The sequence below is a fragment of the Elephantulus edwardii genome, unplaced genomic scaffold (genome assembly GCF_000299155.1).
Source record: "Elephantulus edwardii isolate Elephantulus edwardi_28Jun2011 unplaced genomic scaffold, EleEdw1.0 scaffold00081, whole genome shotgun sequence".
NCBI classification, from domain to species: Eukaryota; Metazoa; Chordata; class Mammalia; order Macroscelidea; family Macroscelididae; genus Elephantulus; species Elephantulus edwardii.
The window spans coordinates 5062637-5068876 of NW_006399831.1; positions in this window are offsets into that span (position 1 = coordinate 5062637).

Below are 6240 nucleotides of genomic sequence, written 5' to 3' on the forward strand. Positions count from 1 at the left end.
GTTTTTCAATGCAGCATTCTGGAGAAGAGTATTGGACATACCATAGACAGAAGAGAGCAAAGAAGTCTTTCTCCAACGATCGCCGGACTTGCAGATACCAAAGGAAAGAAGGAATTTTTTCTCCATTATTGACACACAGAGAAAGCAAGACTTTTCGTAGAACTGACATCCTAAATTTGAACTTCTAGCCTTATACACTGTAAAAGAATAAATTTATGTTTTTTAAAGTAATCCGCTTAAAGTGTGTACTCTGACTGCATTAGACAATTAAGAAAAATACCGTGACTTTGGTCAGGTACGTCTTAGTCTTTAAAGTGACATCCTTGCTGTTTAGCTTTGAAAGATGTCCTTTGTAGTTGATTTTCCCATTGCAGTATGTTTCATTTCTTGGCTGTCATTTCAATAAGTGTACACTTTTCTCTTAAATATATGTATAGTGACTGGTCTCTGGAAAGTATAGTGTTGTATGGTTGGATTTGTAGATAAAACTATCTAATGCAAGGATTAGGAGCTCCAGTTGCCTACTGGTAAGGAATTATGCTGCCAACCCAAAGGGAGGACGTTTGACTCCACCATCTGTTCTAAGAGATAAAACTGAGCAATCTCCTGCCATCTGATTTACTGCCTGGGAAAACGTGGTGGAGAGTTAGCTATCAGTACACCTAAAAAGCACAATATTGTGTTTAAGTTTGTAGATAAAACTCTCTAAAGCAAGGATTACTATATCCCTTGAGACAGATTCTTACATATTTCTTCTAAAATAGCATGAAGATATAGTTTTCTTATAATAGGTACAAATCTTTTTATTATATACCTCCTGTCCTTCCAGCTAGTCTCTATGCATTGCCAATCCTCTCAGAGAGCTTTGGTAGTAGAGTCATTAGTGATTGTGCTGCCACCCAAAGGACACACATCACTGGTAGTGTGAATGCACCAGCAGATCCACAGAGAAGATGAGTCTCCTCCCTTACAGTGTAAAGCCTTAGAAACCTGATCTCACTCACTTATCCCATCTAGTTAGAACTCATAGCTAACTCTTTAGCTAGTTTTTGTTGTTGTTGTTATGTGTCGTCAAGTCACTTGAGACTCAGCAATCCTATGTACAATAACCCTCTATTCTGTGTCAACCTTATTGTCTCTGGCACACCTATTCTCATTACCCCAATCACTGAATCAATCCATCTCATCAAGGGTCTTCTTCTCTTGTGCTGTCCCTCCATCCTCCCAAGCATGACGTCCTTCTCGAAGGACCAGTCGGTCCCTGCTTGCGACATACCCAAAGTATTTCAGACAAGGTCTCAGAACTCTTGCCTTCAAGAAGCAGCCTGGTTTCACCCTTTTCAGGACGAACCTTTCTGTTCTCCTGGTAGTTCGTGGTATATTTAATACTCATCTCCAGCACCACGGCTCAAAGACATCGATTCTCTTTCTATCATCCCTAGTCATTGTCCAGCTTTCTGACATATAGCAAGCAATTTCAAAGACTATGGCCTAAACCAGGCACACCTTAGTCACCAGCCTGATGTCATTGCTCTTCATTACTCTGGAGGGGTCTCTGATAGCAGACTTTCCCCAATGCATTTTTCCCCCTGCCTGCTGGTACCAAGAGTATTGATTGTGAAGCCAAGCAAACTAGAACTGTTAACAATCTCAATCTCATCACCATCTATCATAATACCCAATAATTCCAGTGGTAAGAATCTTTGTTTTCTTGATGTTGAGCTTCAATACATATTGAAGGCTGTAGTCCCTTCTGTAGCAAGCACTTCAGGTCTTCCTTAGTTTCAGAAGGCAGGGTTGTGTCATCTGCATAACAAAGATTGTTGATGAGTCTTCCTCCAATCCTGATGCCACATTTTTCCTCACAGAGCACAGCCTCCCAGATGATCTGTTCTGCGTATAGATTAAAAAGGTATGGGGATAAGACACATCCCTGGAGTACAGCCTTCCCAATTTAGACTCATGCAATGTTTTCTTGCTCTGTTTTGACAACTGCCTCCTAGTCTAAACCAGTTTTAAGAGGCTGTAAATCTCACAGGAGGGGATTGGTAACCAGATAGATGGTCATTATATTGCTGTTCCTATGTGCTGCCAAGGTAGAACCAATTGATTGCTGGCTCCCCATTTGTTTTCAGAGGCAATAGATCACATGGTAAAAGAGATTGTACAACTTTCTTCCTCAGAGCAGCTGGTGAATTTGAACTGTGAGCCTCTGTGTTGATAGCACAACTCCTTATCACTAAACTACTGGAGTTCTGATTTTGAATCTTTTCTTCTCAGTCATTGTTATGTGCAGTCAAATCACTTGCCACTCATAGTAACTCTATCTACAATGGCCCTGAAACCTGCTCTATCCTGTGCCAACTTTACTGTCTCTGACACATCTACCCTCATTACCACATTTAATCAGCTAAATTAGCATTTGTAAAAAACAATTGTTAACTCATTAATTTAATATACTTTAATCTTTAGAACAAGTTTGTGGTTGTTGTTATGTGCTGCCTTCGAGTCCCTTGCGACTCATAGCAACCCTATGTACAACAGCCCTAAACCCTGCTCTATCCTGTGCCAATCTCATCCTGATTACCCCAGTCACTGAATCAATCCACCTCATAGAGGGTCTTCCCCTCCTGCGCCGTCCCTCCACCCTACCAAGCATGATGTCCCTCTCCAAGGACTTGTCCCTCTTTACAACATATCCAAAGTACAAGTTTAGGTATGAAGAAATATTGTATAGAAAGTAAAGAATTTCTGTATCCGCCTCCTTTCTCTTATTACTCCAACCTGCAATTCGACTATCTCGCACTTTACATATATTACAGCTGATAAACCAAAACTGACACATCATTGTCATCTAAAATTTGTAGTTTGCATCCCAGTTCACTCTATATTGTCCAGTGCTATAGTCTTTGACAGATGTGTAATGTCTTGTGTCCATTATAGGTATCATGCAGAATAATTCCATTGCCCTAAAATGGTTCTGTGTTCTACCCATTCTTCTACCTTCCTTTTCTCTATAAATCCAAGTAATAACTGATCTTTTTACTATATATTAGTTTTGCCTTTTCCAGCATATCTTGTAGTTTGAATCTTACCAGTCTCTATATTTCAGACAGGCCTCTATTATCCTTTTAATCGAGTATGTTTCTTGCCCAAAATCTCCTTGGCATGAGAAAAGAACATCTGCAATGCTCAGAACATTCTCCAGGCATTTTAAATAAAGAGGCAATAGAAGACCTCGTACTGAAAGAGTTTTCAATCAATCTGAGTTGTTCATATTAAATTTAAACTCCTTTTTTTCTGTCCCTTTCTTGTTACATTCTGATTGCCACTTCCGCTCTATAAAGGAAAATGCTCTTTTCCCCTCACTTCAGAACCTCTGTGAATTATCTCACCTGCATGTAGTCAGGTTACATATCTGCTTTTCAATATAGTCCTGCCCCCTCAGGAGAGGCCCTATACCAAGAGCTCAACACACTTATCCAATCTGAAGTCTTTGCCTCTGACTTAACCCAGATGCCTCCCAAATCCAACCTCCTGGCAATGTTTACACACACATTTGTACCCAGATGCATGATTGGCTTCTGTGATTTATTTCAGGATGTTTATTTTGTTTGCATTTTCAATTTCGTGAGGATTTTCCTTTCCTCACACTTTTTTTAAGAGAAAAAAGAGCTTGGAATACTCATGTATAGACAAGCAGGAATCGTGGGGTTAATTCCAGAGGAAAAAGAAGCTCTTACCTACGTCTGTTCAAAACATATGTAAGTATTTAAGAAAGAGAAAAAAAATTCTTCAGGTGAGTCCCTTGGCTTCAATTTTCACATACAGACAGGTGAACTTCAATAGAAATCATACGGTTTCCAAGCACAAAAATGCCTGTCTGACTACTCTTTTGTCTTTTTGGAACTCACAAATAAGGTCTGAAGCTGGATTTGTGAACGCCTCCTCACACTCCCTTCACCCCTACCACACAGTTATGTACTTTTAGTCTTCCAGCATCTCTTGAAAGATGGGAATCAAGCAGTTATCCTTGACAACTTCACTTCTTCCTCTCTCAATTCCCAGTAAGAGTCCAAGCCATCATTTCCATTCTGGACTTCTGTAATACCTCCCTACCAATTTCCCTGTCTTTTCAATTTCCATCCGTTCCTCACAATGAAGTGTGCTGCACTGACTTATCTGATGTGACTCTTCCAAGCTGTTTTCTTTGTTACTCTCACCACATGTCTGGCATCAAATGCCTAAAGTCATTGAGTCAAGAATGATTCATATTGGACACTGGGTTTCCAAAGCTGTAAATCTTAGTGGAGGAGCTTCCTCATCTTTCTTCCACAGATCACTTGGTGGATTCACTTCTCTGACCTTCTGGTTGTCAGTGCAACATACAACACACTATGTCACCAAACCATCCAAATATGATGCGTAGAATGCTAATATGAGACTGGTCAGCTTTGCCATTCCACCCAATTTAAATTGAACTGATCCTGAGGTAGGACCTGGGAATTTCACTACCATCAAGACCAAAGAGATTGTAGTGCATCCTTGGACCTGAGATTCCTGCATGAAACAGAGATCTAAAAAATGGCATGAGATGACATAGTAGCAGAGACAGCAGCAACAGTGAGAGTGTAGGTGGCAGCAGAAGTGATATAGATATAAGATGGGTGTGAATTAGAGCTGTGGGTTTTCAACTTAGGTAGTGAACCCGAGATTGGCTGACCTACATAGCTAGGACTGAGCACCTTTGGTTCTTGGTGTACTTCCGTAGTAGTGATAGCATAGAATTAGTAAAATTAAAGGAGCTTTGTAACATTTGCCCAAGTAGGACATAGGTCAAAAAAGTAAAGCTGAGTGAGGCTTGAAGAGAAATTTGTTGGCCAGCATGCCTGGCATGACACTATCTTGACTGAAGTCATATTCTGAATGGTCATAAATTTGAACTATAACTTTTTACTTCTCTGAAAAATCCTATAAGTCTTTTGTTTTTTCTGTTTGGTCATTCAAACAAATTATTGTGCCGATTAATGAAGCAGTAAGAATCACAGTAGATATGGTTGGGGTTAGAATTTTTAGAAAGTATGGGTCATGTGACATCTCTAGTCCACTAGGAATCAACTTCATGCAGTTTATGCTCATGATAGAATTGTTCCTCTTATAAAATTAACAGAGGTCTGACATACTATTTTTATTGTATAATATATGTCAGTCTGGAGACTATGGTGCTCCTGATAGAAGCCATGGTCTTTGCCATTACTTGCTATATGCATCAGAGGGCTGGCCAATGACTAGGGAGGATAGAATTGAGAGTTGATGCCTTTGAAGTTTGGTGCTGGAGAAGAGTAATGAATATACCATGGACTTCTAGGAGAAAAAACAATTTCATCCTGGAGAGGGTGAAGACAGGCTTCTCCTTGGAGGCAAGAATTCTGAAGCTCTATCTGACATACATGGGACATGTTGCAAGGTGGGATCAGTCCTTAGAGAGGGCCGTCATGCTTGGGAGGATGGAGGGAAAGTGCAGGAGAGGAAGACCCTTGATAAGATGGATTGATTCAGTCACTGGGCAATGATGGTAGATGTATCAGAGACAATAAGATTGGCACAGGATGGAGCAGGGTTTAGGGCTGTTGTACATAGGGTCGCTATGAATTGCAGGTGACTCGCAGGCACATAACAATGACGATGACAACAACAACAACAATAGTATTAATTTATATCATACATATTTTTTCTTTTTACCTCTCCATTTTCTATTAGCATATAATTAGTCATATATATGTTGTTGTTGTTATATGCCGTCGAGTCGTTTTTGACTCATAGCAACCCTATGCACAACAGCCCTAAATCCTACTCTATCCTGTGCCAACCGCACCACCTCTGACATACCCATCCCGATTACCCCAGTCACTGAATCAATCCACCTCATAGAGGGTCTTCCCCTCCTGCGCTGTCCCTCTACCCTCCCAAGCATGATGTCCCTCTCCAAGGACCCGTCCCTCCTGGCCACATGTCCAAAGTATGTCAGATGAAGCCCCAGAATCCTTGCCTCCAAGGAGTAGCTTGGTTTAATCCTCTCCAAGATGAATCTGTTTGTTTTCCTGGCAGTCCATGGTACATTCAGTATTCTTCTCCAGCACCACAGCTCAAAAGCATCCACTCTCCTTCTGTCCTCCCTAGTCATTGTCCAACTCTCTGATGCATAACAAGCGATTGCAAAGACCATGGCCTGTATCAGGC